Source organism: Cervus elaphus, chromosome X (assembly GCF_910594005.1).
Source record: "Cervus elaphus chromosome X, mCerEla1.1, whole genome shotgun sequence".
NCBI classification, from domain to species: Eukaryota; Metazoa; Chordata; class Mammalia; order Artiodactyla; family Cervidae; genus Cervus; species Cervus elaphus.
Window position 1 is genome coordinate 25,303,001 of NC_057848.1, and position 12,783 is coordinate 25,315,783.

Below are 12,783 nucleotides of genomic sequence, written 5' to 3' on the forward strand. Positions count from 1 at the left end.
AAGCTTCCCTGTCCATAACTAACTCCCAGAGTTTATCCAAACTCATGTCCACTCAGTCAGTGATGCCATCCAACTATCTCATCCTCTGTCGTCCCCTTCTCCTCCTGCCTTCAATCTTTCCCAGCATCAGGGTCTTTTCCAATGAGTCGGTTCTTCGCATCAGGTGGCCAAAGTATTGGAACTTCAGCTTCAGCATCAATCCTTCCAATGAATATTAAGGACTGATTTCATTTAGGATGGACTAGCTGGATCTCCTTGCAGTCCAGGAGACTCTCAAGAGTCTTCTCCTCACAGGTTCAATCCCTGGGTCAGGAATATCCCCTGAGGAGGACATTCTTGCCTGGAGAATCCCATGGACAGAGGAGCCTGGCAGGCTACAGTCCATGGGGTCGTAAAGAGTCAGACACGACTGAAGCGACTTAGCGTGCACACACTGGCATTGGAGGAAAAGAAGGGAGCAGTTCAGAGAGGCTTTCCACTTGGTGCTGGTTACTCCTATCTTCCAAATGAATATTGTCATTTTGATAAAATGTTTTGTGATAGAAGGAGTGGAGAATGGCGGATAGGGGAGAAAAATGTATATATGTGTATATGCCATGATAATTGTATAGTGGGTTGAAAGCGTATTATGAAGGAGATTTTACCCAGAGAAGAAGTAAGAGTGGTTGTTACAGAAAAGGACAGGGCTAGATTAAAAAGAAAATATGGTAGGGGAGGTAGGGAGATGGTGGATGGGGGAGTGAAAATTCACTGGGTTACAATAGGAGGAGAATGTTTTTAGCAGTGCTACCATCACCTCAAAAATGAGTTGGTTTTCTCCCTCATTCTTTTTTTCCTGCACTCTTCTGTTTGGTATTGTATTTCAGTGTGCTTGCACAATAAGACTCAGTTGTTTAGCTCATCTTCTGATCTCCATGAAACAAAATGGTATTATAGTCCCACTTGTAATGTGAATCTCTTTGGAGATTCACTGATGTTAGATGTTAGAAACTGATGTTTCTAACTGATGTTAGAAACTTCTGTGTTCATGTTAGTAAATGTCACATTTTGGGGAGAAGAGACTCCTGATCTGAAAACCTGAACTTGAATCAGCACGTCACTTTTAAATATTGGGTTTAAACAAGGTAATTAAGTTGCCAAACGTGGATGACAATCAGATCATCATTTCAGGAGCTTCTTAGATGTACAGATTTCCCAGGTTCCGTCTAAATCTCAAGATTGAACTTCTTGGGGAGCAATTCCCCCCCCCCCCGCAAATAAGTGCTCCCTAGATAAATGATTTTGATCATCAGCCAGTTTTGGGAATCCCTGATAAGGAGTATGGAGCAGTGCCAAGGTTACATCATGCTTATCAAGGGAGTGCTGCTCTTTGACTCAGGGGGCCACCTGAGATGATTTGACCACATGTGGCATGCAGGCAGACCTCTATCTTTAGTCTCAAATGCATTTCTCCATTTTGACAACCGAGTCACAGCACCCCATCCGTCTTCTTACTGCTCTTTTCTGACACACCAGCAGATGATGCTGAATTTTGGTTGAGGGGTGGAATAGGGGGGTGTCACCTCAGAGGAAAGTTTTCCTTAAGAAGTGCTCAGGCTTTGCTGATAACAAGGACCATGATACCCCAACTCACTGCAGGGTGTGCTCGCCTCACTAGTCCCCTTTGGTATGGTTGGTGGTTTTGTCATATGTACAGTTAAATGACACTAGGGGTAAAGTAGATGATTATGTCAGTTTCAGAAAAAATGAGAGGGGAGGAGAACATAAACCTACTGAGGGATGCTTGTTCTTAACATCATTAATAAACATAAGCAGAAACAACAGGATTATTTAAAATGATTTGTCTGAGACTGAAATAAACAGATGATTATTAAAATAGCTTGTTTTTCTATCCCTATTTAATGGATTTTTAAAACCTTAACAGAATGTGGCTTCACCTCTGAGAAAGCTTTAGAGTACATAGCATAGAGCACACACATCTCTCTGCTAGTTACAGTGTGCCTTACAAGAAGATTTTTCTGATTATCTGTTGTGTAACCATCAGCCCAGCTCTGTGTAAGCAAGCTCTTCTAGCCTGGCCTGTGGGTGCTTGGCTCTTCCCTGGAATGTCTGTAGAACTCTGAGGAGCCACATGAAGCGTAGTGATAATACTTAGCCCTACTCGATATCTCTGCCCCGCAGAGTGCCTTGCAGAAATTACCTGATCTTCCAGCATCATTGTGAGGTAGGTAAGTAAATCTAAACTTGAAACCAAAAGCACCAAGGCTAAGCCAGTTTCCTCAGTCCTTGTGGAAGGCCCAGTGTCAGAAAAGAGAACTGCTCTCACACCAGGATTCCTGGCCCCCAATTTTGTGCTCAGAAGGAGCCTCCCTTCCAGATGACCATGGGGTAGAAAACTGTAATTTAACTTATTAAATGTTTGTCCTTTTTAATTAAAAGAAGTTGATTCAGAAAAAAAAAAAAAAAAAGAGTCTTCTCCAACACCACAGTTCAAAAGCATCAATTCTTTGGAGCTCAGCTTTGTTTACAATCCAACTCTCACATCCATACATGACTACTGGAGAAACCATAGCCTTGACTAGACAGACCTTTGTTGGCAAAGTAATGTCTCTGCTTTTTAATATGCTGTCTATGTCGGTCATAGCTTTTCTTCCAAGGAGAAAGTGTCTTTTAATTTCATGGCTGTGGTCACCATCTGCAGTGATTTTGGAGCCCAAGAAAATAAAGTCTCTGTTTTCATTGTTTCCCCATCTATTTGGCATGAAGTGATGGAACTAGATGCCATGATCTTAGTTTTCTGAATGTTGAGTTTTAAGCCAACTTTTTCAATCTCCTCTTTCACTTTTATCAAGAGGCTCTTTAGTTCATCCTCTAATGCTATGTTATATATATATATATAGTATATTAACATATAGCATTATGGGGGTTAAGGCATCCAACTTCCCATGGAGTTAATAATCCATGTATAACTTTTGACTTCCCCAAACAGCAATACTTTTGCCTGGAATCCTTACCAATAACATAAACAGCTGATCAACACATATTTTGTATGTTATGTGTATTACATACTCATACATAAAGTGCTCTTAGAATAAAATAAGTTAGAGAAAACAAAATGTTGTTAAGAAAGCCATAATGAAGGGGAAATACATTTACAGTACTGTACTGCATTTATCAGTACCATCAGTGTACATCTGTTTATAAGATGAATCATCTGTATGTCAGTACTTAACACCAATATTGCCTTATCTGATATAACACTATAAATATTATTTGTATTACTAACACTAGACATCAAAAATGAAAGATGATGTATGTAATGGTAGAGATGAACTTATTTGCAAAGCAGAAATAGAAACATAGACTGTAGAAAACAAGCTTACAGTTACCAAGGAGACAAAAGGAGGGGCGGGATGAATTGGGAGGCTGGGGTTGACATATATACACTATTGATACTATGTATAAAGTAGATAACTAATGAGAACCTACTGTAGAGCACAGGAAACTCTACTCAATCTTCTGTGGTGATCTAAATGGGAAGGATATCCAAAAAAGAGTGGAGATATATATCTCACTGATTCAGGCTTCCCTGATGGCTCAGCAGTATAGAATCTGCCTGCAATGCAGGAGACCCAGGTCCGATCCCTGGGTCAGGAAGATCCCCTGGAGGAGGGCATGGCAACCCACTCCAGTATTCTTGCCTGGAGAATCCCATGCACAGAGGAGCCTGGTGGGCTGCAGTCCACAGGGTCGCACAGAGTCGGACACGATTGAAGTGATTAAGCAGCAGCAGCAGCATCACTGATTCACTTTGCTGTACAGCAAAAAAAAACTAACACAACCTCATAAAGCAACTATACTCCAATGAAAATTATTTTAAAAAGAAATACAATGTTAAAGAAAAATACACATTTATTTATAGCTATAACAATTCATGTTTTGATAATGTAGAAGCAGTAATATGGTTGCTTTATGGTAACTTAGCCTATCTATACACTAAGGAATGAATCATTATAAAAATTCTATGGCATAAAAGATTACAGTCATATTCATAGTACAGTATTAGAAACACTGCTACATTTTTTAAAGATCACTTCCCTATGATCATAGGCTGATACACAACTTTCTCCAATTGCAAGAAAGCTATACTAGACAGTAATGTAATTCTTTGAAAGCAGAGTTATAAAACAGTAAGCCAACTAGCACCTTAATTTTATATTAAATATCAGTCACTTCACATTTATGTCAGGATGCACTGCCCACTTCAGTACAAGTCTTGCATATGATGTTCTACAAAATGAACCACTGGGTGATGATGACAGAAAAAAGTCTACACAGTTCTTGTCATACAGTAATTAGATTTTCATATGAAGACACCTGCCCCCACCAGATAAGCTTATTAAGTGTATGGCATAGTGATTATTTATTATTCATTAAGTACAAATTGATCTTCATTCTCACGTCTCCACACTGGGGCAGAGGAGGAGGCCCTTGCTCTTGCCATCTTGGGTGGCACAGAAGGTGGAAAGGACGGATCTTGGAGAGATTCAAAAGCTAATTGACACCACACCAAAGGAATTACTGGTGAGAGGCAGGCATACTTGGTGTAAATTTATGGAAATACATTATAGGTCCTGATATTCTTGTCTTCTCATTTCTTGAATATTTGTATACCATCATTGTTTCACTGATTAGTTTCAGGGCCCGTATCATAGAAGGATTCATGCTGTAAAAACAGTCAAAAGCAATGCTGCATAATTGGAACCCTTTGCAAGACTGTCTGATGTCAATTTGTTTTCTGGCACCATTTTATTTCATCTTCTTCTTCACTGTCTGTCACTGGTTCAGAGGTACTCATCTCCATGAATTCCTCTTGTTAATTCCTCTGGGGTGGTATCAATTAGTTTTCTAATCTCTCCAAGATCCATATCTTAAAAGCCTTCACTCCCCAGTGTTATTTGTTCTTCTGTTTTGTTTTGTTTTTGCCACATCCACAAACTATCATGATTTCCTTGACTGGCTCTGTTGTAAATCCTGTGATGTCTTGCACAACATCTGGTCAGTTTTCTCCCGCAGGAATTTGCTCTTCCAGGCTTGATGACTTTCACAGCTTTTTCTATAGTGATAGTGGCATCTACAATGGTGTAATCCTTCTGGACTTTCACGATGGTCTCTCTTTCAGAGTTCTCTTCCATAGTATTGACAATTCTGTCTATAGAGTACAATGTATAATGGGCCTTAAAGGTTCTTATAATTCCCTCATCTAAAGGATGAATTAGAGACATTGTGTCTGGGGCCAAGCAGACCACTTTGACACCTTCAGTATTGAACTCATGGGTTTCTGGGTGGTCAAAGACATTGTCAAATAGCAAGAGAACTTTACAAGGCAGTCCTCTAATGGTAAAGTACTTCCTGACTTCAGGGACAAAGCATCAATGGAATTTTTCCAGAAAAAATGTTATTGTCCAGGCCTCCTTGCTGTGCAACCAAAATACTGGCAGCTGATGCTTATCTTTTTTCTAGGCTCAGCAGTTAGCATCTTTATGTATAAGGGCAGTCCTGGTCATAAAGCCAACTGCACTTGCTCCAAACAGTAGAGTTAGTTTATCTTGGTAGAAATTGCTTCTCCTGTTATCATAACCTTTTTATTAATAAATCTTTCTAAAATTATCAAACCATCCTTTTCTGGCATTAAAGTCTGCACCTTCCATTTGCTTTAAATTGTCATATAATGACGTTGCTTTTTCTTGAATCATATTACAGTCTATGGGTATGCTTTTCTTATAGCAATCCAACACCCACTTAAAAAGCTGCATTTTCAAAAAAGATGACAGATTATTTTGCAAAAAGTGCAAGGTTTTCATACCTGCTGGCATAGCTGCAGTGATAGCTTCACAAATTTCCTTTTCTTTTTTTTACAATAATCCTTATGCTGGATTCATTTATCTTGAAATGGCAGGCTACTACAGCAGCAGACCTCAATCTACAGTACATATCAAGTAATTCAACTTTTCCTTGTAACAGTATGGCTTTTCTTTGCTTCTTGGGAGCACTTCCAGCATCACCAGTGGCACTCTGTATGAGCCTCATGGTGTTATTCAGGGTTTATCATGTTGCACTAAACATGAAAGAAACCTGAAAACCAGAGCTATCACTTTTTACTGTGATATGAAAGCTACCATAGAGATGAACTGTTAACGTGGAGATGATCAGTGTTGCACAGTGTTTTAAGTGGATACTCACAACACTAGAGCTCACTGTAAGAGCAACAGGAGGTTGCTATGAAATTATTAGAACATCACAGTATGTGATACAGTTAATTTATGCATTTATGAACTTAATATTGCATATCTACACTTGTTTACATTTCTCAGGACTGTGAATGGTACCACATATGTTCTCTTAGTGTCTGTATGTATAAGTTTTGATGAATTTTAACATTTTGTAGTAGATTCATGTATGTTATATGGTGGTAAATGACAAAATAGACTAGTATCTACATAGATATTATGAATGCATTTTATGGATTCCCTGGTGGCTCAGTGGTAAAGAACCCACCTGCAATTCAGGAGACACGGGTTCAGTCCTTGGGTCGGGAAGATCCCCTGGATAAGGGAATGGCAACCCACTCCAGTATTCTTGCCTGGAGAATTTCATGGACAGAGGAGCCTGGTGGGCTACAGTCCATGTTGTCACAAAGAGTTGGACATGACTGAGCAACTAACACTTACTTTTGCATGTAGGTTACATGGTAGTAAATGCCAAAATTGACTAGTTTCCACAAATAGTTTATGAATTCAGGATATACCTAACTTTTTCTTAATTTTTCCAATATTTCTAGGCTGTGTGGTTTGTCTATACATTTTTACAAGTTGTTGCAAATCTCCAAAAAAGTGGACCCATGCAGTGCAAACCTGTGTTGTTCAAGGATCAACTGTACTTCAGTCATAAAACAAGCATCTTACTTAATGGGGAATGACTATAAATCTTTTCACTAAAATGAGCAACAGGCATCAATATTTTCTACCTACTACTACTACTATTAAACTTCATGGTAGAAATTATTCAGGAGAAATAAGAGGCATAAGAACTAGAAAAGAAGTAAAATGACCTCTGTTTACATATGATATGAGAGTATACCTTTAAAATTGTAGAGCAGGGGTCAGAAAACTGGGCCCACAAGCCAAATTCACCCACTGCCTACTTTTGCATCTTTTAATAGTTGGAAAAAATAAAAGAATATTTTGTGAAATGTGAAAACTATACAAAATTAAAATTTCAGTACCCATAAATAAAGTTTTATTGGAACATAAGCACACTGATATGTTTACATTTTGACTATAGGTGCTTTCATGCTACAATAACAGAGCTGAGTGGCTGTAGCAGAGACCAGATTTGATGCTCTTATTGCTTTGCATTGCAGCACAGCACACTACAAAGCACAAAATAGATGGCAAAGTAGTGTGTTTCTGATCTCCTGAGACTATAGCTTCGCTAAAAGAGTCCACCATACACTGACATCATCAGACTAAGCACTTGTCACAATATTCTTAACTCGTGGGAAAGCAACAGTCAGAAAACTTACATTTAAATTGAAATATAACAACATAATTTCATCACAAAATTAGAAAAAGGCCAAAATCAAAACAAACTAGTGAGTGGCCTTGGCCAAACAGGGTGAAGGAAGAAAGGAATTGGCAACAGTAACTCTGGGAAATCTTGCTTTCACTGGAAAATATAAAACTAAAGACAAAAGAAACTATGTGAACACTGTATCTAGTTGGCAAATTTGTTTCTCAAGGGAATATGGTTAAACAATATTGAAACAGCCATATATGTATACTAGGACTGAAAAATAAGGAAATGGATGCTGGATGAAAGAAACCAAGTTTCTCATTGTCTGAGAAAAGTTACAAATAAAAAAGGGGGGAGGTTACAATGTATCATGTGGCACTGGATTAGATTCAGAGACATCAGTATGTACTTATATTTAGATTTATATATAGAGAGATGAATAAATACAAAAATTAGATAGGTGTATACACACAAGTAACTCCTAGCTCTGTCCAGGAGCAATGGTACCCCAGTAGCAACAAATACACCCAGTAGCAAGATACTAGTTTCACATTCTTCTCCAAAGAAAAGAACCAGGATTTATTGGAGAAGTGTTGGGGCAGGGACAAATACAAAATGAGCCTGGAGCATTCTGTAGAATCAGAAAGTGATGAAGTGCTCGAAAAAACAAAATATGAGTGCATGGCAAATGGACAGAGGAGTCAATGTGAAAGAACTCCCAAAGTTGGAACAATTTGAGCAACAAAAACAAACGCTATTGTATTGAATTATAGCCCAAAGTATAAAATAAATATACATGATTCCATATGAATACAAATAAATAAATACATAGAGAAGAGGCAGATCTCCCATACAGAAGAATTCCAAATATTTTATGAGCTAGTCCCCTCTCAAGGAAGTGGAGCTTAACTCCCCAGTCCTAGAGTGACTTGCTTCCAAAGAGTATGAAAGTGGGGGTGGGGGGGAGTAACTTTACAGTGGAGAAGCTTAACAAACACTACCTCAAAACAATTGTATTTTTCAGGGTTCTCCAGGAAAAAAAAAAAAAAAAACAGACACAATTAGATAAATACAGATGTATGCTCGCACAGTTCAATGAAGCTGAGAAATTCTACAAACTACCATCTGCAAGCTGGAGAACCAGCAAAGCTGACGGTACAATTCCCCTGTGGCTCAGCTCGTAAAGAATCCTCCTGCAATCTGAGAGACCTGGGTTTGATCCCAGGGTTGGGAAGATCCCCTGGAGATGGGAAAGGCTACCCACTCCAGTGGTCTGGCCTGGAGAATTCCATGGACTGTATAGTCCATGGGGTCTCAAAGAGTTGGACATGACTGAGCGACTTTCACTTCACTTCACTGAAGTAGGAGGTCCTGACAGGTAAAACCGTCAGAGGCTGAAGGCCCTGGAACCATGACCTCCAACACACAAAGGCAGGCAAAAATAGGTGTCCCTGCTCAAGAAGAAAGGAAATTAGCCCTTCTTTTGACTTTTTATTCTATTTGGGCACTCAAAGGGTTGAATGATGCCCACCATGTTGGTGAGGGCGAATCTTTACTCAGTTTACCATTAAAATACAACCAAAACATTTTCATAGTGACACGCAGAAATAATGTTTTACCACGTTTTTGGCATCCCTTATCCCCGTCAACTTGACACATAAAATTATCCATCACAATTCCACCCCTTTTCTACTTGGCACTTACACACATTACTTTATATCATACTTAATCTCCAAGTAAAGACAACAACAGATCTTAATTCCATCTATTAATAACATGATATAAGTATTCTACAGTGCAAACTAAAACACACTCTTCCCTAGAAGAGGATGTAAAGCCTTCAGGTAATGTTAACTCTTCCCCTGGCATCCTTAACTTGAATAATATGATGGAAAGTTAACAATACTAAAATACTATAATATAAACTCAATAACCTCTATATGATACAGATTACATAATAAAGCAATAGAAGAGTAATAAAAATAGAGATATTTTCTTAATATATGCATATATACACGCAAACATATTCATAATAAAATGAGGAGGAAATACTTGTGACAATTATAATCCTGGCTTCTGTAACTGGTCACATATTCATTGCTGGTATTCATGTTTACTTTCTTTCATTATCTCTTCCAGATTCCATTTGCCCTCATCAAGCACCTCAACTGATTGTGGTTCTCTAGCTGGTAGGATGACTTCATTCCTCTAGGATATGGGCCATTGGTAATCCTGCCTGAATTGGGTTATTATAGCTTTCCTTTGACTTTAATTATAGGGCATGGTAAGTGATACTCAGATACACCCTAAGGGATGTCCCATAATCCAGACGTGGTCTTCCTTACCTTCAGGGTGGAGCAGCAGTTCAATTTCCTGTTGGTGGTCAGGAGCTATCACCCCAGCCAGCGCAGGAACTCTGTTCCTTGCTTGTTGATTCAGAGGCATGAGAAGCCCAAAGAGGTTGAGTGATAATTTTAACTTCCGGTTCAATGGAATCATTGTGGTGTTTCCTCATGGAAGCACCCTCCCCTGGGAACTAAGACCTCGAGGCCAGTGGAGCAGAATGCTGCAGAGACAGGAAGCAGAGCTTTTTCTCGTGGGACACTGGCAGTAATGGAGACTGGTGCTGCCCCCATTTCCAGCCCCTGATGCCCACACCAGCGAATCATGGCTGCTATAGAAACAGCTCCGTACACCGAATACTAGGTCAGAGCATATACAGCCTTGTGTGCACAACCTTGTGTACATAGCCTTCTAGAGAGAGACCCTGGCCCTGCTTCAGAGGTGTCACCACCCAGCTGACACGACAACTGAGCCTGAAAGAGGGCCTGCTACCCTTCTACCCACCAAGCCAGCTTCTTCATGCTGGAGGGTAACACCAGTCAATTCCATGGGCTGGGGCCCATTGCTGCACTTCCTGTGCTGTGAAGTGACTTCCTTCCTCAGAATAGTGCCGCCTGGAAGGCCGTAAAGCCAGACGAGGTGTTCTGTGAGGCCACGGAGGGCAGTTTGGGCAGAAGCCTTGTGTGCAGAGGAGGCAAATCTGTGGCCACACTGAGTGTCCATTGCAGTAAGGACAAAACTCTTCACTGCCTTTTCCACAAGGGAAGGGGTCCTAATGCTAACCTGCCACCAGGGAGCTGGATGATCAATCAGGGGATTGGTATCATGCTGGGAGTCAGTACTGGTCTCTGTTGCTGGCAGACTGGGCACTCAGCAGTGACCATAGCTGGGTTTAACTTGATGAGTGGGTACCCAAGCACGTATCACCTCCAAACCTGCTACCATGAACACTTCCTGTGGCAAACAGGACACTTTGTGACTGGGGAAAGAGGCCAATTGGAATCCACAGAACTGGATCATCATATCTACTTGATTATTAACATCCTCCTCCTCCGAAGTTACTCTTTGGTGAATGGTCACATGGGACACACAAATCTTCACATTTTTGCCCATTCAGAGAGGTCTATCCACATACTTCTTCCCCAAATTATTTTGTTGCCAATTTTCCAATCATATTCCTCCCAAGTCCCTGATCGTCCAGCTAAACCATTGGCCAGAGCCCATGGTCTGGTATATAACCACACATCTAGCCAATTCTCCTCCCAAGCAAACAGCCAGGTGCACTCCTTTAAGTTCTGGGAGGATTTCCTTTCACTATCTCCTTCAGAAAGGCTCCAGAGAGAGGCTCTTGTGCTGCAGCTGTTCACATGTGGGTGGTGCCTGTATATCATGCAGAACCATCTATAAACCAGGCCCAAGTGTTTTCTTGCTCTGACAACTGATCATAGAGAACACTGTACAAAGCCACAGGTGCAAGCTGGGGTAAGGAAGGTAGTGTAACAGAAGTAGGGACTGTGAGAATTTGGACCACTTCCTTTGTATGATGGAGTAATGCTGTGTACCCCCAAATTTTGGCTTGGTGGGTCAGACGTCACCCAGTTTATGATGGGCAGCTCAAGTTACATGGTAACCTGGTGGCCCATTGCTAAGCATTCAGCCTCTACAAAGGTCTGGTATCTGGCCAAAAGCTGTTTCTCAAAAGAAGAGTAGTCATCTAGAAAAGATGGCAAGGCCTTATTCCAAAACCCAGTATTGTCCTATCAAAGTCTCCAAACACCAGCCCCATGTGCCACTGACACTTTCAAGCAGTACTAGGTCTGCTTAATCATATGGTGCAAGGACCTCTTGCCAAGCCTTCTCTGGTTCTGAGTGCTACTCAAAATTAGCAGTTTCTGAGTTACTCAGAAATGCCTAGAATAACCAACCAAATGAGGAATGTTACCTCCAAAATCCAACATGGCCCACTAGGTGTTGTGCCTCTCTTTTGGTTGTAGTAGTGGCCAGATGCAACAACTTATCCCTCACCTTAAAAGGGATATCGCCACATGTCCTACACTGGACCCATAGTTATTCCACCAAGAGAGAAGAGCCCTGAATTTTAGTTGTATTAATTCCCACCTCATGCATTGTAGATATCTTATCAGTAAGTCGAGAAAAGTTGGAGAAGGAAATGGCAACCCACTCCAGTATCCTTGCCTGGAAAATCCCATGGACAGAGGAGCCTGGTGAGCTGCAGTCTATGGGGTCGAAAAGAGTTAGGCACAACTGAGCAACTAACACTTTCACGTTCAGAGAAGATGCTACTTCTTGCTCACTAGGTCCAATTAGCATAACGGCATCAATGTATTATAATGAACCAGTGTGATACGTCGGGGAAGGAGAAGGTGGTCAACATTGCTGCTAACTAAATGATTACGTAGGGATGGAGAGATAATATATCCCTAAGGGAGGTATACTGCAGTTCTTGCAAGCTGAAAACAAACTGCATGTGGTGGGACTTAGGGACAGATATGGAGAAAAAGGCATTTGTTAGCTAACTAGCTCCATTCAGGTAGCACTGTAGTTGTTGCTGTTGTTTAGTCACTAAGTTGTGTCTGACTGTTTGTGACCCCTTAGGCTGTAACACGCCAGGCTTCCCTGTCCTCTACTATCTACAGAAGTTTGTTCAAACTCATGTGCATTGAGTCTGTGATGCTACCTAACCATCTCATCCTCTGCCACCCTCTTCTCCTGCCCTCAGCCTTTCCCAGCACCAGGGTCTCTTCTAGTGAGTTTGCTCTTCCCATCAGGTGGCCAAAACATTGGAGTTTCAGCTTCAGCATCAGTCGTTCTAATGAATCAGTTCAGTTCAGTTCAGTCAATCAA